The sequence below is a fragment of the Enhydra lutris genome, unplaced genomic scaffold (assembly GCF_002288905.1).
Source record: "Enhydra lutris kenyoni isolate GAN:26980312 unplaced genomic scaffold, ASM228890v2 scaffoldscaffold15, whole genome shotgun sequence".
In the NCBI taxonomy this organism is placed as follows: Eukaryota; Metazoa; Chordata; class Mammalia; order Carnivora; family Mustelidae; genus Enhydra; species Enhydra lutris.
The window spans coordinates 1,645,120-1,667,661 of NW_019154099.1; the positions used below are offsets into that span (position 1 = coordinate 1,645,120).

Genomic DNA, 22,542 nt, shown 5'->3' on the forward strand with positions numbered 1-22,542 from the left:
ATAGACATGTGTAGGAAAGAGGAGAGTTAAGTCAGGGCTTTAAAATCTGAGTTGCGGTTTCTCTTATTCACCCGTTGTTATGCCTATATTTATGCATAGCATTTTATATTTTATTTATTTATTTGTCAGAAAGAAAGAGAGAGAGAACAAGCAGAGAGAGCAGCAGGCAGAGGGAGAAACGGGCTCCCACTGAGCAAGGAACCCGATGGGGGACTCAATTCCAGAACCCAGGGATTATGACCTGAGTTGGAGCAGTCCCTATGCATAGATTTTTTTTTTGAAGATTTTATTTATTTATTTGACAGAGAGAGAGAGAGATCACAAGTAGGCATAGAGGCAGGCAAAGAAAGAGGGGGAAGCAGGCTCCCCGCTGAGCAGAGAGCCCGATGCGGGACTCGATCCCAGAACCCCGAGATCATGACCTGAGCTGAAGGTAAAGGCTTAATCCACTGAGCCACCCAGGCGCCCCCAGAATTTTAAAGCAAATATTTTATTCTGTTAAGTACAAACCCTGTACACACAAACTATATAGTGGGATTGAACTGCTTCTGTGTCAAATGATATGTATAAAATATCCAGAGTTATTTTATATCTTAGACAAATCTTTTAAAGCACAGAGTACCCAAAGTCTGCTGGTGTAAGAGCCTTATGCATGTCCTGCCAGAAAACTCATGGATGCACTTAATCAACCAGTCAGTAGAGGGTAACCAGCAGTTACCCTCTACTATCTCCAATTACCTAAGCAAGAATGGACAACATTTTGATTGGATGAACACTACCCTCATTCTCACAAAGTTACATCCTTGCCCAGAAAGGAAGGGATGCTCCAGGTCTTGTTTATAAAGATCTCCACACAGGACGTAAGGTCATGAAGATAAACGTATGGCACACTTACGTGTGACAGCATTGTTTTTCCTCAAATTATATTTAAGATCTCTTAAAAATACAATCCCGGCAGTTAATGTAAGTGTCAATGTGAGAAGAGCTAAGCTGTCAATTTGCACTTTGCCAATTTCCCAAGGAGAAACAAAGATTTTTTTTTTATGTGTGCAAGAATTCCCAACTTCAGTCAAGACTGGAATTTCACTGTTTTTATTTTTATAGCAGCAGTGTTTTGCCCATAGGGGGAAAAACAAAGGAACTGGGAAAAGAGACAATTTGCCATTGACTAAGAGACAGGACTGGGAGTGAGGGGTAGAAATCACAACAAATTTTCAACTCTCATCCTGAGGGATTTGGTCAGTTATTGGGTCAAATCCATATAAAGATGTCAAATAATGCTGATACAGGGACCTTGAAAAATCACCTTTTGTTTTTGTGGAAAAAAGGAGAGAGGAAATTGAGGTGAAACTGCAAAATGCTTCATTTTTTCATGAAACCAGCAAAAGAGAAGGTCCTCTTCAGCCGCCAGTGCAAATGTTTTTGCAAAGTTCAACTGCCAAGTGTCCTTTGATGCCTGCCAGTTTTCATAATTGAAAGATACCTTTTTAAATGAACGTGCTGGTTTTCTATTGGGTGAGAGGAGCCTTCCTACATGTGGATGGTTCTTCAAGGACTTCACTGAAGATCGGGGAATGCTGGAAGGCATATAGCCACAAGAACATAATACTCAATGGCACTATTTTGGACCAAACAGATGGGTTAAGACTTTATTCTACAAATGAGATGATGAGATGCAAATCAGTAATCTCTGAGCAGGGCTGTACAATCAGTTTCCATAGGAGAATCTTCCTGGTCTGCTACTAATAAAAACAAATCTCATCTTCTTATTGAAAACTTTGCAGAAAACCTGAACGGGGAGAATAACCAAATAAATAGAGTGAAGGCGAACACTAATGTCTATAAGAAAACTATTATTTTTGTAGAAGGAAGGTCTGCATAAAGACACCAAAAGCGTGTTTTCATTGCACTCCATCAAGACATTTAATAAAACTGCCGTTCCTAACACACTACTAGCTACTTTAGAATTGTTTTCACAGTTACTCAGCAGGAAACTAACATTTGAACCCACCAATCTTTTGAGTTGCAAATTCAATTTTAAACTTTTTATTTAAAAGACCTCAAGAATATCTATCACTCCAGGCAGAGGGATGATAATAACATTAAGCTTTATGAATTATTACTTTCCGATCAAGGGTGACAGACTTGCTTATATGAACAGGGTGAGACTTTTCATAAGCAGCAGAGTTCCATCCAAGTTCTCCCTGATTCTATTTGCCAAAGAAAGGAAAAGGATATTACATTTTAAAATAAAATTCCTCCAAATAAAATCCTACCAAAGCTCAATGTCTGAGAGATCTTGTGGTGCCTTTATGTTGTAAATGCTGAGGTTTTATATTACTTATATAAGCTTTGGTCTCCAATAGAGCCGGCAAACAAACCCCCAGAATGCTGAAACAGCTGTAGTACTGTATCTGAGTCATTTGGGCCAAAACAGGCATGGGGACATGAAACAGAAGTGTTCTCTCAGTTCACTGCAACTCTGTGCTTTTCATTTCCACTTCCAGACAAAGAACTAGTAATGGCTTCTCATCTCAGGAAAACTCAGTGAGGCATACAAGTTGGATATTAAGGCTGATACTTGTTAATATTTTTAAAAGGTCACTTCAAAAGAAAACTTTAGGTTCTTAGAACTCAATCCAGTTCCTTAGAGGCTTTGACTGTATTATCATTACAAAGAATGAATCTCACAGATACCCAGTCAGTCCCAGTCAACAAGACCTGTAACTTAAATAAGAAAACCAAACAAGGATGGCTACAAATTCTTTACATTAAACTGCATTAGTCCACATTCCCATTAATTTGGTCAGTTATGGGACTGGCCTGAAGTTTGCTAAGTAAATTCAAGGATGTAAAGAAGTATAATTTAAATAGCTTAAGACATATAGCTTCTTAAAGTCCTTTTAAAATAATCTAGAAGTATTTCTTCGACTATAAGTAACTGACATGCTAATTATAAATAATGCTTTAAGAGTGACAGGATAATTATAAATAACGCTCATCTGTACGTCTTCCAAGACCCTCTAGGAGGAAATGTTCTCTTTCCTTACATAGTTTAAGTTGCTCAGTGTCTGAGAAGGTGGTAAACCCTTTAGCTTTAAATATCATTTGTTAAATCATGTGTCTCACAAATTCAGGTTGTTTTGCCCCCATTTGTCTGAAATAGGACATTTTTACTTCAATTCCTTAGTGCGCCTTTGTTCCTAGATCATGAACGCATTGCAGGATTTTAGGCAAGTTACTTAACCTCTCTGAGCCTCAGCTTATTCCTCCAGGGAAATAATAGTACCTATTTGACCAATGAATTAATGGATATAAAATGTTTAGAGAGTCCACGGAACAAAGCAGGCACTCATTAAATAACAACTATTGTTTATATCAGTTGTAGTCATAGAGATAGACTATGGAGGGCTCAATTGCCATTTTTAGATACCAATTTAAAATTTCTCAGATTTGAGGGCCAAAACCCTGTAACAATTAAAGTGACTTGGACAAAAGCCCAAGAGGGAATTTATAAACCACTCCAAGGGAGGAAGAGAAGCTCAGGAACCATTCAATAAGCATCATATCCAAATAATCCATCCCCGTAACTGGTAAAACAGGTCCTTTCAGACCAAGGAAACTGGGTAAACACAGGCTGGGTATCAGCAAGAGAAGCCACTTGAATGAGGACATCCACGCACAGAGACTTAGACTAATTACTGAGATTACATTCATTCCACCACATCCCAGTCCACCTTCTTCTCTGTAAGCTAAGTGTCCTATAAATGAAGGTCAGCATATTAACTTTAATGTGATTGCTTGTATCCCCCTCACCTCAATTTTCTGGAAATCTCCATTTTCTTTTTCTTCTTTTTTTTTTTTTTGTTTCAAATTGATCAAAATGTAATAACCATTTTATAGTTATAAAATGCACTGGAAATAAAACAAGACATACTAAATACTCTGGAAGTCAAGAGTTCCTACAACAAAAACCCCATGTGATGAAACCCCCATCTTTGCTGCTCTTTTTGACTGCTGTTCATTTCCAATCTTCATCATAAACCTATTTTCATTTCACAGATCTGGAAGGGGCAATTTTTCCTCAAAAAATCTTCTGCCTCCCTGAATACGCTGCAGAGTTAGAAGAGTTCAACAAAATCCAAACCACTTGGAACAAAGTTGAATGAGCGTTATCATCATTATGAGCCTTTTGCAAAAGATACTTGCTAAGTTATTAAAGGGAGAATAACAGATTATTACACATATATTGGTATAAACGAGGCTCAAAAATCTCAGGTTCCCACTGTTTCCAACAAATATTAGGACTGTGAAGGGTGCTTTATTCAAATAACAATAACAAATAACCTACACTGTGGGCTCTTAAAAAAAAACTAGGAAAGGCTCACTGCTTTAAAATCTGGAGTATACAAAAACCAACACCACCTTTAATGTAACATGCTTCCTAGCCACAGTAGCATTTTCAGGGGAGGTCAAGAACTATGGTTAAGGTCCAAGAAACAACCAAAACAACAACAAAAAACAAAAACAAAAACAAAAAAATGAGATAATTTTCTGCATCACCACCCCCAGTGTACTAGGTCACTGCCTTCTAAGGTAGGCTGAACTGGGTAATGGACATTAAGGAGGGCACGTGATGTAATGAGCACTGGGTATATAGAATACTGATGAATCACCTAACTCCACCTCTGAAACCAGTAATATATTTTATGTTAATTACTTGATTTTAAATAAAAACATAAAAAATACCCCGCCCCCCAAAACAATGACAAATTCGGAGGCAAAAGACCTAAAATACTCTGTTGCCCAACAAAATCCAAAAGATCCCTTGTTTTGCTCTTGAACAACCTAGAAAAATTGAACTCTGTTCTACATCCCCAAATAAGAGCGGTATCTCCTGGAAGTATCAGTGCCTGGAGCTTGCAACCATCAACTCATACTCCTGTTCCATCAGTCCCAATCCTGAAGCTATAACTCCTTTGTTAGAGAAAGGGGGAAAAAAATCCATTTCAGGACAAAGCTATTCGAGACAAAAGGAAGGTGTGTCTTCAGTGGGAGAACTGCCAGCTGTCAGAGGACTTCTTGCTAATGTATTTGAAGATTTTGGACTTCTCGACTTTTTTGGCTTTCTGGTAACCAAAGCCACCACCGCCTCCTTTCTTTTTAAGCTTGCCGTCATTGCTGTTCATGTTCAGATCAACAAAAGGAAGCATCTTGAAACCAAACGAAAGAGCAACCTGAGGCAAATTTAAGTTATTAACATTGAAGATCTGTTTCAGAGAGTGGGAATCATATGTTCGAATGTAGGACTTACACGCTTCCTGGGCTGACTTATGAAGGAAGTAGTTGTTCAATCAATTTTTCAAGCTGAGACTGAATGTCAGAAATTTTGGACCAGGAAAACTGAAATTCACTTGGAACCTTGGATTGCTTCAAGTAACGAAGGAAACCCAATTCTTCAGGGCGTAAAATGAGCAAGGCATGCCCTCTCCTGTTTAGACCTCTGGCTGTTCTTCCCACACGATGAATATATTCCTTGGGGTCATCTGGAGGGTCATACTGAACAATCCAGTCGACTTCAGGAATATCCAGCCCTCTCGCTGCCACATCAGTACATAATAATATCCCTGAATCTGCGTTGCAGAACTGGAAGAATGTGGTTGTACGCTTATTTTGCTTCTGCCTTCCATGAATGGCCAAGACAGGCAAATCGATGTAGTTCAGCAACTCATAGTGGTATTTCACGGACTTACAGGATGAAAAGAAGACCATCAGTTTCTTCTTCCGGTTCTTCTTAAGGAATGTAAAGAGTAGGAGGAATCTCTTTTCTGAGGGACAAACAACATAGCCCTGCTCAAGACCATCCACTGTTGCATTAGCTTTATCGTCATCAACACCAACATACAATGGCTCCTTTTTCAAAGAAATCCTTGCCAAGTCCTCAATTTTTCGAGTTTGTGTGGCAGAAAAGAGCATGGTTTGCCTGCGTGTTGGCAGAAGTTTAATAATTTGTTTTAATTCCTCTTCAAACCCAACATCCAAGATAAGATCAGCCTCATCAATAACCAGACACTGCAAATTTTTATACATAAACACTGGGGTAATCTGCATGTGGTCTAGAAGGTGGCCTGGGGTGGCCACGATGATGTTGATCCCATCACCGAGTTTCTGTGCTTCAGCCGACCTGTTGCTGCTGCCCATTATCAAGCCGTATGTGTGAACGTGGTGCGTCATTAGCTCCTTAAGAACACCGAAAGTCTGCATGGCCAGTTCCCTAGTAGGTGAGAGAGGATAAGAACTCCAGTTCCATTCCTAGGCATGAACTTTAACTTGACAATGAGTTCGACTGCAGGGATGAGAAATGCCAGCGTTTTGCCACTGCCTATTTTTGCGGCTGCTAGAAGATCCCTGCCTTCCAGAAGTGGTCTGATACTTTTATGCTGAATTTCAGTCATGTTTGTAAAACCCATTTCTTTTATTGCCCTGAGAGTGTTCTCATTGACAAGATCAGTAAGAGAAGCAAATGAAGTATCCTCAAAAGCACCTGTCAGTCCTAGGGGTAGGCTGGGCACTTCACTGTCCTCTTCCTGATCGTCAGGCTTCTCCACACTGTTTTCTGTCCCTTCAGGAGCTTGGGCTCCTTCTTCAGAGTCCCCTTTGTCTTCAGTTTTCACTTTTTTGGTATCAGGCCCAGCATCATCCTCTATTTTTCTCTTTTTCTTTTTCTTCTTTTTTGGTTCTGAATTGGGAGGCTGTGTTGCTGCTTCTCCATTGATTTTTATGGTAGATTTCTTTCTTCTTCTTTTTTTTTAACTTGTACAGTTTTCACTGTTTCTTTAGTTCTCTCTCCATTCTGGGCTTCTGAGGAGCCCACATTCACAGACTGTTTCAGGGATTTTTTAACCTTCCCACCTCCCACTGGTTCTTCAGACATATCTCCATTTTGCGTTCCTGATAAGCTCACACCCGAGGCTCCCTGGAGCTTTAAGTTTTGCTGGCGCAATTTCAAGTTCCGTTTCTCAATCTTCTTGCGCAGGAGTTTCATTGGTAGATGGGACATGTTGTCGGTAATGCGCCTCCACTGCGGCGCCACAACTCAGCTACTGGGTAGGAAACCTCCATTTTCTGAATCCTCCAAGGCAGCTTTGCAGCCAGAGAATCAGAGAGCTTGCTGGGGACTTAACCTACAAGAATGTCAGGTTCCAGTGGCAAAGAAGGAGCTTGTAGTTGCTCTTCTATGCAAAGCCTTTTTCTATGGAAAAAGAAAGCTTTGGTGGTGGTACTAGAAATGTGTGGCTCTGACTCAAAGGATCAGTGAGTGTCTTCCACCCTTTTGTGTACCCATAAACACGCTCTTTGATTCCCATTCAACTCAACAAATCTTTACTCAGCTCTTTTTATGCTCAAAGTACTGTGTTGCATTCTGTGGAGGAAAGAGGAATAAGATACGGTGTCTGTCCTCCATTTACAGGTACCATTTGTAGGACCTGTTTCTATTTGCAGCTCAAAGCCTTAGACCTGTGCTTGTGTCTCTAACTTTTACCTAGAAAGAAACAGCCCAGCACAACACAGATCTCTGCTTTATGCCTGTCCTTGCTTAGGAGGAGCTGTATTATGTGGATTTCCTTTTGTGATAAAGATATTTACCTGTCTCTTGAAGGCTTTATATCTTATAAGTGAATTCATTCAAGCCTCATTCAGACCAGAGTATCTGGTCAAAGAGGAAGTTAATTTTCACTCCACCACAATGAATGGGGATCATCTTTGAAATATGACATAATATAATTCCCCTTTTATAGAAGTTCCTTTCTTTCTTGGCTCTACCCCTTGCTGGGAGAGATCTTGAATGAGCTGCCTAACCCTCTGCACCTAGCACCCTCATCTGTAGCATGGGATAGTCCTAGCCCCTACCTCATAGGACTGTTGTGAGGCTTAAATGACAAAAGATAGAATCTTCATGGAACAATTCCTGGTACATAGTAAGCAACTAATAAACGTTGGCCATTATTATCATTTTTAAATTACAGTAGTACCAACTGTAGTATTATCCTGTTAGTACGTCAGTAGACTCTTTAAAGGAGTATCCCAGAAGAGTGAAATAGTTCAGTATATTTCACAGTATCTCCTTAGTTGCTGGAATGCCACTAAAACATCGACCATACTATGTGCCTAAGAGAATAAAAGAACTGAACCGGAGAATGGAGGCTTCCATTTTAGCCCCAGTTCTCCCATGCATTTGCTGGCTAGCTTTGGGCAAGTTAATTTGTAGGACTGCCAGGTAAAATGCAGTAAAATGTAGGATACCTAATTAAAAGTGAATTTCAGATAAATAATGAATTTGTAGTATAAGTATGTCTCATGCAAATGCTAAATAGTTACTCTTATTTTTATGAAATTCAAATTGAACTGGGTATCCTGCATTTAAATTGGATTTAACCTCTCTGAACTAAACTTCTGCATAAATCAAATTTCTGCATTTGATTAGGCCACTGTTTCCCTAACCCTGCAGAACACTATTTTTTAGGGCATGGTTTTTAATTAAAAAAAAAAAAAAAAAGAAGAAGAAGAAGAAGAAGAAGAAGAAGAAGAAGAGGTCATTCTCCAATTAATTTGGGCAATACAGAGGCTGTATCTTCCTTTCAAAACTTGCAAAATAGTATATTGAAGTATATGAAAACTCTAGCAGTAAATAAACCTGTTTAACTTTGTCCAACCATCATTTCCCTAAGGCAATTATTCACAGAATAGTTCTTTAGCACCACTTAATACCTCTAGCACACCTTTTGCGACATGACAGTGCAGGTGATACCTAAGGATCCTTCTATCTCTAAACATTTATGCCAGACTCCAAAACTGAAGGCCCAGAAATTATATAGACTAAAGTGCTTCCCCCTGAAGCAAATATAAGCATTAACAACCTACTGAGTATAAAATGCTACCTATCTGTTCAGCCCAAGTTTTTAAGTGGAACTCAGTACCTTGTCACGGTCGGAGCAGGTGATACCACCAGCAACTGAGAGAAAAGATCTCTTTTTTAGAAAATAAGGACTTTAAAAAATTTCCTAAAAGTTTTGTCATAAAATCAACATCCCATGACCTACTGCCACATACACCTTCAGTAGTTCTTCTATTGAACTGCTGACCATTTTTTTTTTTTTTAGTGTGGAGTTAAATAGTATTAAATATGTTTATATTGTTGCATGACAGATCTCTAGAATGTTTTATCTTTCAAGGGTGAAACTCTATACTCACTAAACACTAATTCTCCTTCCCCTCTCTTCCACCTTCACAACCACCTTTCTACTTTTTCATTTAAATGATTTTGACTATTTTAAATACTTCATATTAGTATAATCATACAGTATTTGCCCTTTTGTAATTGGCCTGTTTCACTAAGCATAACATCCTCAGGTTTATAGATCTTGCAACATAACAAAATTTCCTTCTTTTTAAAGACTGCATAATGCTCCATTGCATACATATACAACATTTTCCTTATCCATCCACCTTTCAGTGGACATGTGAATTCCTTCTAGCCCTTAGCCATAATGAATAATGCTGCCATGAACACGGATGTGCAAATATCTCTTCAAGATCCTGCTTTGAATTCTTTTGTATATATACCCAGAAGTGGGATTGCTGAATCATTAGGTGATTCTATTTTTAATTTTTTGGAGGAACCTCGATACTGTTTTACATAGTGGCTACACAATTTTGTATTCCCTCCAAGGGTGCAGAAGTGTCCCCATTTTTCCATATCCTTGCCAACACGTTATTTTCTGTTCTGGCCATCCTACCAGGTAGGAAATAATATCTCATTGTGGTTTTGATTTGTATTTCTTCTATGATTAGTGCTGTTGAGTATCTTTTCATATACTTGTTGCTAAGAGTCATAATCTTTTCTACTCCATCTATTCAGCTCCAGAACCACTAGGCACTCCAGGATGCCATTACCATCCCCTAGGGCCATATTGTTTTGTTTCACCCTCATTTTGTGCAGAAGTGAAGTGATGTAAAATGTATCAAATACAGACACCTACATATTACTGAACACTTTTGACTGCAGGCTCTAAGTGACAATGCATTCAGTTAGTACTGTTTAGGGAATGACCAAGGCCTCAGATGACTCTGCTTTCACCACTTTTGCCGAGAAAGTTAAACTGAACTCTGTCCTTGTTAAAACAACAGAAGTTGGGCGCTTGGGTGGCTCAGTTGTTAAGTGTCTGCCTTTGGCTCAGGTCATGATCCTAAGGTCCTGGGACCGAGTACCACATTGGGCTCCTTGCTCAATGGAGAGCCTGCATCTTCCTCTGCCTGCTGCTCCGTTTGCCTGTGCTCTCTCTCTCTCCCTTACCTTCTCTGACAAATAAGTTAACAAAATCCTTAAAAGAAGAAGGAGGAAGAGGAGGAGGAGGAAAAATTTAAAAAACTGTGACCCATTTAGGCATGCTTAAGAGAACTTTTGAGAACTCTCAAAAAAATATTTGTTTCATTAAACATCTAGAATGTATGGTGCCATCAACAAAAAATGGGAAAGTAAAGACCTCCCAAAATCCTCTCCGATATCAAAGCCATGAGAAAACTGGAAAAATTGTCAGAATTAACTTTTTTAGGAGTTTAGAAATGAACCATAAGCTTACAGTGATCTGAGGAATCTTTGTCCATAACATGGTTCAATCTCAGTAAGTATAGAGAGCTTTGTGACATTTTTTATTCATCCTCATCCCATTATTCTCCTACTCAATCTTCCTCAGATACATAGTAGCCTTGAAAACTAATAGCCCACAGTCACGTTGAAACAGCAGCATTGTAGCCACTGGAAAGGGCAGAAAGTGGTTAGAGTTTCTTCAAACATTCACTTCCAGAGAATTGAAACTATTTGTCTAGGAATACCCTGGAAAAGTCCACTCGCAAGACTGCCTTTATTTGATCCGACTCATGGGTTGCCTAAACAAACAGACTTTTTCTTAGGGCTATTTGTTAAAAACCATCAGAGGTAAATAATGAATATTGCAGCTGCCTGAAGTAGTAGAAAACAGTTTTTGCAAACCATAGACTAAACATAAAACTTTAAAGGAAAAGTTGATATGTCCATAGATAACTTTGAAAACCTCCAACTTATTCCTGGAAATCTAGAAAGCCAGATGCATATGTGGAGTCCTGCACAAGCCCATGACTGTGCACATGCTCAGAGATTATCAGAGACGTTCTTAACTTCTCACCTCTGACTAAACTTGTGGCTCTGTAATAAGAAGGAAATGATGGCTAAGGCAGAGTTCTCAAGTTCCTGGCTGAGTGTTGAAGATGTAATCCACCATGTGCACAGAGTCCCTCAGCAAATACTGGGAGACTTCCTGGTTAAAAATCTCTTTCTGGTTGTTAACTGACCAGAGAAGAGACTTCAGTGGTTACACACAACAAAAACTACAGACTTTGCAAAATTTGTTCAGAAAAGTTACAAAACCAAACCCTATGAGGGAGAAGAACCTGATTTCCAGTGAACATACGATATTTTACAAAATATCCAATTTTCAACAAAATATTACAAGACAGGGGCACCTGAGTGGCTCCATCAGGTGGGCGTCTGCCTTCAGTTCAGGTCATGATCCCAGGATCCTGGGACTGAGCTCCACATCAGGCTCCCTGCTCAGTGGGGAGCCTGCTAATCTCTCTCTTGATCCCCCACTTGTGCATGTTATCTCTTTTTCTCTCTCTCTCTGTCAAATAAATAAATAAAATCTTAGAAAACAAAATTACAAGACATGCAAAAATTTTTCTAAAAACAATATAGCTGACACACAAGGGGAAAACATAGCCAAGAGAAAGTGTCCCTGAGGACAACCAGTAATTGGACATAGTAGTCATAGACTTTAAATCAGCTATTTTAAATATGGGTAAATAACTAAGGAAATCATGTCTACAAAATTAAAGCTAAGTATGAGAATGGTGTCACAACAAATAGAAAATATCAATGAAGAGATAACAATTATAAAAATAAACTAAATAGAAATTCTGGAACTGAAAAATACAATATTAAAATGAAAAATTCACCAGGGGGATAGCTCAATACCAATTCTGAGCAAGCAGAAGAAAGAATCAGTGAACCCTAAGATAGGTCTATTGAGATTTTCCAGTCTCCATAATAGAAATAAAACAGAATTAAGAAAAAAACGTCAGACTCAGAGATTATCAAGCATACTAACATATGCATAAATGGAATCCCAGAAGCGGGGTTGGGGCGAAGGAATAAAAAGAATATCTGAGACATGATTTCCCAAATTTGATTAAAAAAAAAATCTTCATATTCAAGAAGCTCACAAACTCCAAGTAGGATAAAGGAAAAAAAAAAAAAAAGAAAAGAAACACTTAGTCACATCATAATAAACCTGGTGAACCATAAATAGAGAATCTTGAAAGCAATAAGGGAGAAGCATTTCATCAGGTACAATGGATTCTCTATTGGAGGTTGTTCTAATCTTATCAGATTAGTAGCTGATTTCTTATCAGAAACCATGAAAGCCAGAAGCAGTGGAATTATATATTCAAAGTGTTATGGGGGAGAAAGTTTATTACCCAAGAATTCTATATCCAGCAAAACTATCCTTCAAAATATGAAGGAAAAATTAGGATATCTCTAATAAACAACTGAGATTATTTATTACTAGCAGAGCCCTCCTAGAAGCAACACTAAAGAGAGTCCTTCAAACTAAAGTAAAAGGCTAGCTAATAACTGAAATTCACATGAAGAAAATAGATGGCATTGGTAAAGGTAACTAAATACACAAGACAATAGAAATGCATTTTTTTGTTTATAACTCTCTTTTTTCTCCTAAATTATTTTTAGAAGTTCATTAAGTAATAATTATAAATCCATGTTGATGAGCACACATATATAAATATGTAATTTTTTGACAATAGAGACACAAAAGAAGCAATAAGGAATAGAGTTATATAGGGGAGCAAAGTTTTGATATACTATTAAATTTAAGTTGGTATTAATCTGAACAAGATAGTTACAAATTAAGGTGCTAATTGTAATCCCCTATGTAACTGCTATAAAAATAACTTAACAAAGAATTGCAGAAGTAATTTTTAATTTTAAAAAATTTTAATTTTTTTAAATTATTTTTTTCTAAATAAATAGAAAATATTTATTAAACACACAAAAAAAGCAGTAATGGAAGAGTACAGAAACAATAAAAAAAGACATGAAACATAAAATGCAAACATCAATTGACAGATGTAAATCATACCTTATCAGTAATTACATTAAATAAAAATGAGTAAACATTCAAATTAAGAGATGATATTGGCATAATGGGCAAAAAATGACCTAGTTCAATGCTGGGTACACAAGGCACACTTGTGTAGATTCAAAGACACAAAAGACTGAAAGTAAAAGGATGGAAAAAGATATGCCACACAAATGGTAAACAAAAGAGGGCAGGACTATTTATACTTATAGCAGAAAAAATAGATTTTAAGACAAAAATTGTTACTAGCGACAAACACCAATCCATAAAGTAAATACAGCACATATAAACATGTATACACCTAAAAACAGAGTACCAGAATACATGATCCAAAAATAAAATTGAAAGAATAAATGGATAATTCAATAATAATAGTTGGAGGTTTCAGTACACACTTTCAATAATATATAGAACAACTAGACATAAGAGCATAGCAGGAAATACAAATTTGAACACTATAATCCAAGTAAAACTAACAGATGTCTATCAAAACTCCACACAACAACAGTAGAATACACATTCTTCTGAAGTACAAATAGAAGGTTTTTCAGGATATACCATATGTTAGGCCATAAAACAAGTCTCACTAAATTTACAAGGATTGAAATCACATCAAGTATGTTTTTCAATCATAATAAAATGAAATTTGACATCAATAACTGTAAGATATTTGGGAAATTCACAAATATATGGAAACTGGGCACCATGTTTTTAAGTATTAAATGAGTCAAAGAAGAAATCACAGAAGTTAGAAAATACTTTGACATGAATTAAAAAAAAATACTTCAAAGCTTATATGATGCAGCTAAAGTAGCACTAAAAGGGAAACTTATAGTCATAAATATCTATTACGAAAAGAAGATCTCAAATCAATAAACTAATCTTATACTTTAAGAAATTTGAAAAATTAAAAAAATAACACCCTCCAAAAAGGAAAGAAAGAAATAATATATATTTGAGCAGAAATGAAATAGAAAAGGAAAAAATAGAGAAAATCAATGAAACTAAAAGTTGGTTCTTTGAAAAGATCAACAAAATTGACAAGCCTTTAGCTTAGACTTACCACAGAAAAAGAGAGGACTCCAATTTCAAAATCAAGAATGAAAAAGAAAACTTACAAAAATAAAATAAAGGCTTGTTTATTTGTATAATTAGCCAACAAATTATACACAAATTATTTTGTCCTAGGAAGACACAAACTCCTGAAACTGATTCAGAAAGAAATAAAAATAGAAAGAAATAGAAAACGTAACTAACCTAAAGAAGTAAAGAAATTGAGTTAGTAATGAAAAAACTTTCTATAAAAGTAAAGCCCAGCACAAGATAGCTTCAGTGGTAAATTCTACCAAATGTTTAAAGAAAAATTAACACCAACCCTTCACAGACTCTTCCAAAAAAAAAAACAAAAACAAACAAAAAAAAAAAAACAACACAACACAAAAGAGAAGGTAATGTTTCCTAACTCATTCCATGAAATCAGTGTTACCCTGACACCAAAACCAGAAATCACAAAAAACAATAGACCAATATCTCCAATGAATATATATGTAAAAATTCTCAACAGAGTACTGACACAATCAATTCAGCAATATAAAAAGAAAAGTGATTACACAAAGCAACTAACTGGAATTTATCCCTGAAGTGCAAGATTGGTTCAACGTACCAAAATTAATCAATGTCATCCTCCACTTTAATAGAAAAACAAAACAAAACAAAACAAAAATCACATGATCAATTGACACAGAAAAAGCATTTGAACAAATCCACGATTAAAAAAAAAAAAATCATGTTCAAATACTCAACAAACCGTGGGAAAGGAACTTCCTCAACCTGATACACAGCATCTAAGAAAAGCCCACAGTGAACATCAGACTTAATGCTGAAAGCCTGAAAGCTTTCCTAAAAGATCAGGAAATGGACCTTTCTAGACACTTCTAGAAAACTTTCTGGACACTTCAAGATTATATTGGATGTTCTCACCAGGGTAATTAGTGAAGAAAAGGAAATAAAAGGCATCCAGAGGTGGAAGGAAGAAGTAAATCTATCTCCATTTGCTGATGACATGATTTTGTAAACAGAAAATTCTAAGGAATCTACAAATATTTATTAGAGCTAATAAACCAGTTCAGCAAGTTTGCAGGACATAAGACCAATTGAGAAAAATCAATTGTGTTTTCCTATATTCTAGCAATGAACAATCGGGAAATGGAATTAAGAAAATTTCATTTACAACGGCATCAAAGAGAATAAAATTCTTAGAATAAATTTAAAAAAATAAGTGTAAGACTTGTACACTGACAAACACAAAACACCATTGAAAGTAATTAAAGAAGACATAAATAACTGGAAAGCTAGCCAGCATTCATGCACTGGAAAACTTAAAACTATTAAGATAGCAATATTCTCTGAATTAATCTACAGAATTCAAAGTCCCTATCTGTATCAAAATCCCAAAAGCTTTTATTTCCAAAAATTGACAAACTAATACTAAAGTTCATATAGACATTCAAGGGACTCAGAATAACCAAAATAACCAGAAAAAGAAGAACAAAGTTGGAAGACTCATATTTCCCAATTTTGAAAGCCTTGTACTGAAGCCAGTGAGCACATGAAAAGATATTCAACATCATTAGTCATTAGAGAAATGCAGATCTAAACCATAAGATAACACTTCACACCCACTAGGATAGGTTTAATCAAAAAGGCAGTATAGATGTATTGGTGAGGGTAAGGACAAACTGGAAGCCTCATCCAATGCTAGTGGAAATATAAAATGACAGTCACTTCTAAAAAGAGTTGACAGTTCCTCAAAAAGTTAAGTATAGGGGCACCTGGGTGGTTCAGTCAGTTAAGTGTCTGACTCTTGATTTTGGCTCAGGTCATGATCTCAGGGTCATGAGATTGAACCCTCTCCAGCTCTGCACTGAGCATGAAGTCTGCTTAAGATTCTCTCCCTCCCTCTCCTTCTGCCCTTCCCCCATACCCCTTTCCCCCACACTGCTCATGCACATGCATGCACATGCTCCCTCGCTGTCTAAAAAAAAAAAAAAAAAAAAAGTTAAGTACAGAGTTCTAATATGACTCAGCAATTCCATATCCAGGTATATACCCAAGAGCACCGAAAACACATGTCCACAAAAATTTATATGTGAATATTCATAGCAGGATTAATTATGATAGCCAAAAAGTGGAAACAACTCAAATGTCTGTTACTAATGAGAAGATAAATGAAATGTGGAATATTCAAAAATGGAATATTATTCAGTCATAAAAGGAATGAAGTTCCGTTAATCTTCTTCGCATTTTAAAATATCTGGATCACAAAGAAAAGTGATGAAAATAAACTAAAACTGAAAAAAAAAAAAGAAAAGAAATGAAGTTCTGATACATGTTACAACAGGGATTGTAACCTTGTAAACATTATGCTAAGTGAAAGAAACCAGACAGAAAAGACCACATATAGTATGATTCCATTTAAATGAAATATCCAGATAGGCAAATCCATAGGCACAGAAAGTAACTTAGTGTTTACCAGGCACTGGACAAGGGGATGATGGGAAGTCATTGCTAATGGTTATGAGGTTTCTTTGGGAATGATAGAAATGTTAGGGAATTAGATATTAAACAGTTGCACCATTTTGTGAATATACTAAACACACACACACACACACACACACATTGAATTTTACACTTCAAATCAATGACTCATGTATGTGAATTACATCACAATTTTTACAAAAAGACTAGAACTTGACATATCATTCCAAGTATTTCAATTAGAAGAGTTTGCTCCTAAGACAAGTAACAGGTAGAGAGTGGATCAAGGTCAAGAATGGAACTTTTTGGAAGATGAGGAAAATCAGAAATAAGCAGTAGGAGGCCAACCCTCCATAATTTTTTAGGTGAGCAGCAGGGGGAGCCCTTGATAGCAAAGAAAATTACAAAAATAATATTTATGTTTCTGATCATAAAGTTAATACATTCTTTCTGCAGAAAATCTGGGGAAGTACCAAATAAAGATAATTTTTTAAACCACCATTAATTCCACTATCCTGAGAACCACTATTAACACTTTATTTGTGCAAATCCTTCCAGTCTTTTTTCCGTTTGTACTTCTGTATATATACACATATATAACCAAACGCATCTTTTTTTAACAGAAGGTAAAAAGCATGTTGCATGTGTAGCTTTGAATCCTATTTATTTCACTTTACATTAATTTTTTACATTTTTCTGGTCTTAAATATTTTTGAGAACATAATTCTTATTGCCTACAGATGAATTATAATTAAATAAACCTACTTTTGACTTTTTTTTCTGTTATAACACTGCAGTAAACATCCTTGTACCTAGATCTTTAAACTCCTTGAAAATTTTCTAAGGACAGATTCCTAGAAGAGGAATTATCACGTAAAATATTACCCATGGGTTTAAGTATTTGGATACACACTGCCACATTTCCAACCAGAAAAATTCAAATATCTTTATATTTCCCCTGAACAGTGTATAATACTTTTTCCCCCTGAAGTTTCTTTCAAATATGTAATTATCTGTTTCATTGTTTGAAACATTTGCCAATTTAATAGAAAGAGTTGGTGTCTTCCTTTAATTAATTATTTTTAAATAGTTATAATTTACATATGGTAAAATTCCTCCTTTTTAGGACACAGTTCTATGAATTTTGACAAACATATACAATCAAATAACTGCCACCTCAAACAAGACAGGTGTTTCTAATATTGAGAAATTCTGTGCTTCTTGGAATCAGTCTCCTTGTTCTTACCCTCAACCCCTGGGCACCTCTGTATGTTTTCTGTCCCTATATGTTCTCCATAACATTTTTATTTCTCAAGCTTCCAAATGGAACTAAAGCCAGCCATTAGCAACTAGCAACTAGCTACTGCTGTTTCTAATGTCCTCCGCTGCTCATTCAAAATCCATGTTTTCTTTGCTGATGACCAACAGATCAGTCTCCATGTCAGCAAACCTGAACTCCAGCTCCAGACACAGGGAAATTCCTCCCGTGAAACTTGGCCTGACTTCAGTCGGGCCGACATGCCCAGGCAAGCCTGACAAGGTAGAGGAGCCAGCAGGAAGGGCGGCCCGCATGGCATGGAGTACCAACGACACACGTATGTGCGTGTTGGGGGTGGTATGCACACACACAGGCATCGCAGAGTCCCAACATATTTTTACAGGTTTTATACATCTCCAGTGTCAGTAACACACTGGAGAGGAGATAAGCCAGCAAGTTCTGAGAAACGATCCTCTCTGAACCTTTCCTCTCTGTCATCTGACTGCTGAATAGTGTGAGCGTGTGGTCTGCGGGCAAGGACTGGAAGGTCTGGGGAGGGATGGCCCCTACTGAGTCAAAACGCAACATCAACACCCTGGGGGAAATCCAAGGCCTGAGAACAAATTTCAGAAACATATAAGACGCCAAAGAAATGCACCTTTAAGCATAAGGTTGGAGCAGCTAGGAAGGTTTCTCATTTTCATCATTTCTTTTAACATCCATGTTCTCCCGTGATCCCTCTCTTCCTGGTGCCACACATACATGGCTTGGGCCACTTTCCTGGTTCGCCTAAATACTGTTGTAAAGAAACCTATCTGTGGTTTTATGTTACCCCGTTGGAGTGTTGTCCGTGAATACAGAGCATAAAAGGGGATAAATTGCCTAACTCAATCTACCCTTGAGGCTTGCCATGTTGAAAAGATAGAGCACAGAACTCTGGTCTGCCCTGGAATGGCTGGAAAACTAAGAGATTGCAGTGTTGGAAAACTCTGAGTCTCACCCGATGCAGAAAACTCTCTGATCTACCGCTGTACCTATATAGAACATTTTATCTTTGTCAAGGCCCCTCAACATGTATGATTAATAACTAGTCCTGGAAGAATATTTGTAGCTCATATCAATTCTTATCCTGGAGACAAGTGAGAAGGAAGGTGGGAAAACAGGGCATTTGGTCAGCTTAAATTCAAATCCACAGACACACAGACTTCATAATCCGCTTTGATCTGGAGTTGATCACTAAAGGCTACTACCTCAAGCACAAAATACCTGAACTGCATGTCACACAAAGAAGTTGCCTTATTTATCTCATGACTTTTGTTTTGTTTTGTTTTGTTTTCTCTTACTATGCCCTGGTTACTGGTTTATCAATTAGGCATTTATTTAGCAGTCCATACAGAGAGGGGCACGACATCTTTTTGTTTGTTTTTTTAAAACCTGTATAAGGAAAAGTTAAAATGGAGAACCTTCATATTGGCTAACTTGGTCCTTCATTGAGAAAGGCTCCTGCCACTTCACTTAGTCCAGCTTTCCCGAGGTGGGTGCCATGAGGGCTCCTGGTTTGCCAATCACTAATTTAAAAGGTGTTTCACTGCATCTATACACAGGTCTGTCTCTCTGCCTCTCTACACACAGGTCTGCTGACTGACTGGGTCTGTGGATGGCACCGTGGACTCACTTGAATCTGTAGCTCGACCTGCAGAAACAAATTGCAGCTCTGGAAGGAAATGATGGACAGACATTTTCATCACCAGCCTTCTTGCGGGTACCTACTAAGCCCTGGGCTACAAATGTTCACCAGTAGGAGAAAGGCTCTGGTTCACAGTGCCATGAGATTCCAAGGATGCCTTGGGCATTGCCTGCCAGTCCCCAGCCATCTCCCATGTGCAATGTGCCAGCCTGGTGATGCCGAGTTGACACCATGATGAATAACCAAGTCCCTTCCTATGAGAGTTCTGGAGCCGTCCGTACTCTGTCCTCTCCTGGGCTCCAGTTTAGGATGGCCTATGTGAGGGAGTCAGGGCAAGCAGACCAGGGGCTGCTGCTGGTTGATAATGGTAATGAGTCAAATGTGGCATTTGCTTCATAGTGGCTCCCCTCTACACATACTCCAAATCATTAGACCTCCCCATATACGGAAGCAGACGTGCACTAAGATCAGCTACTTTTTGGAGAAAACGAGGAGATAATAACAAATAGCAAAATGTACATTAAAGTAACATTTGTCCCTGTATCAGGCCCTGTGCTAAGTACTTTACACTCATTATTTCACAGAATCCTCCCAAGAACCCTATACAGACTGATGTTGCTGCTGCCCCATTTTGTAGGTGGGAAAACCGAGGCACAGAGGTTAAGAAACGTACTCAGAGGAGCACATACTCAGTAAGTGACTGCATCAGAGTCCACGCCTAGTGTTCACCCCCAAGCCCATGCTCAGAACCAGAGTCCCTCTGCACCCTTTTCCAGTCTAGGAGCCCCATAAAGCATTCTAAGTACGAGAATAGTCACATGAGGGCGTGTGGAGTTTTGACGAGGAGACTCCAAGGGAGAGCCCAGCTCAGCAGGGACAGAGAACGTGGGTGTATCCCTCGTGGCCTGCCGGGACCTCGTCTAGGTCCATTTGTTTTTATAACCACAGGTACTGCACAGTCATTTAAAAACATGTGCTGGCCAGGGCGGAACGTCTGATGGCAGCCACTGGCCCGGCGCTGGCAGCAGCCACGGAGGGAGCGGATCGGGTGAATGTGGGTCATCCCCTCCAGTGCAGAAGGGAAGGGAACATTAATTTTTAGTGAGAACGATGAGGAAAGCAGTTCTGCAATGTTTTTTACAGAAATAGAAACCAGTGAAATAGAAGCCGGCACTCTACTACTTTAGAAAAAGAAAGAGCAGCGCAACAGGCAGGCAAGCCCTTGGCAGTGACCGCCAAGCTCGGAAACCGGTCAGATTTAGTTTGTTCCCCTAAAGAGGTGCAGACCCAAACCACCAAAGGAAGGTAAGTGATAACACACAGGGCTGCAAGCCTGGGCCCCGGTCACCGCAGCAGACGCGGCTGTGTCTCACAACTGCCACACAACTCTTAGGTCACGGCTCACAGGGCACATAGAAACAGTTCCTCCTCCTCCGCCCTGGTCCCTGCCGACAAAGACCAAGCCAGCTGCAGGCAATCACCAGGCAACCGGCTTCTAACCCGGCCTCCAGAACCCAGTAAGTAGAGATAATGCTTGATTTTACTGTACAGCCCTCCTGATTCTCCAGGGATCTGTCCCAGAGGGAGGACAAGGCTTTAAGAGAAGCAGAGTCTGTCTCTCTGGCCCCAGAGTATGTGCCCAGAGCTGGGGAGCCAGGCCTCTATGCTGAGCGATTGCTGCACCTAGTGGTGCACTGTGCAGACTTCCTCAGCATCTGGAACTTTCTACTCGCCTGACCCCGTTATTACTGGCTCCTGCTTGATGTTAGGGACATTAACCTGCCCATATGTGCCCGCTGGGGCCTTGCTGGTCAACTCGAGCTTAAAGCCTTCTTAGAAGAATGCTTTGCGGGTTTGCCTTTCTCATGTCTTTTTTCTTTTTTTTTTTTTTTTTCTTTTTTTTTTTTTTTTTGCCATTTTCTTTCCAGCTTCCTCTCTTTTCTTTCCCTCCTTCCCCAGACTTCCCTCCACCTGGTTGGAGCACAGGATTTTAGCTTTTCTTAGTATCACTTTATCAGCTGGCCAGCCATGACCTGAGAACATGTGGTAAAAGCCTGCTTGCAGGTCACAGATTCAGATCTGGGGAAAGTGCCCAGGCTGTCCCCTCTCACTATCAACAGGACTTGCTCATTTCTTTTCTTTAAGAAGAAGCAACACTTCTGTACAATCACAAGGGTGGAAACCAAAGCCCAACTTATTTTATTTATTTATTTGATAGAGAGAGAGAGAGAGAGACGTCACAAGCAGGCAGAGAGGCAGGCAGAGAGAGAGGAGAAGCAGGCTCCCTGCAGAGCAGAGAATCCAATGTGGGGCTCGATCCCAGGACCCAGGGATCATGACCTGAGCTGAAGGCAGAGGCTTAGCCCACTGAGCCACCCAAGCTCCCAGCCCAAATTATTCGAAGCACATTTCTCTGTATGGTTGCTTGTCCTTGCTGCCCAGCCTGTGAGCTGCAGCTCCACTCTGTGCTTTTAAACATAACTAGTGCTGACCCCCCAGCCCCACCTACAGCTAGAAGACGCCTACCAGGACAAGTGGATTTAAGCACAAATTACAGTGTGAGCACGTGCGTGCTTTTCACCAGTTCCCGTGGCTGGTTCCTGCGGCGAGCTGCACCACTACACAGGGACCTGCTGTAAGCAACAAGGAGAAGGTTTTATGAAAAGGGTCATGTTCTACCATGGAAACCACCGCATGACAGGGAAACTTGCTCTTTCGGATTATTTCTACTGCAGAAAGAATTAGGGATATGGTTGAAACGTGTTTTGGCTCAGAATCAAAAAGCAAGGTTTTATGTCCTTTTAACT

At 38.7% G+C, this 22,542-nt stretch overlaps 1 pseudogene; it reads right to left on the reverse strand.

Moving 5' to 3' along the window:
• Nucleotides 1-5,048: 5,048 nt before the first annotated feature.
• On the reverse strand, nucleotides 5,049-7,060 carry LOC111147091 (annotated as a pseudogene).
• Nucleotides 7,061-22,542: the final 15,482 nt, after the last annotated feature.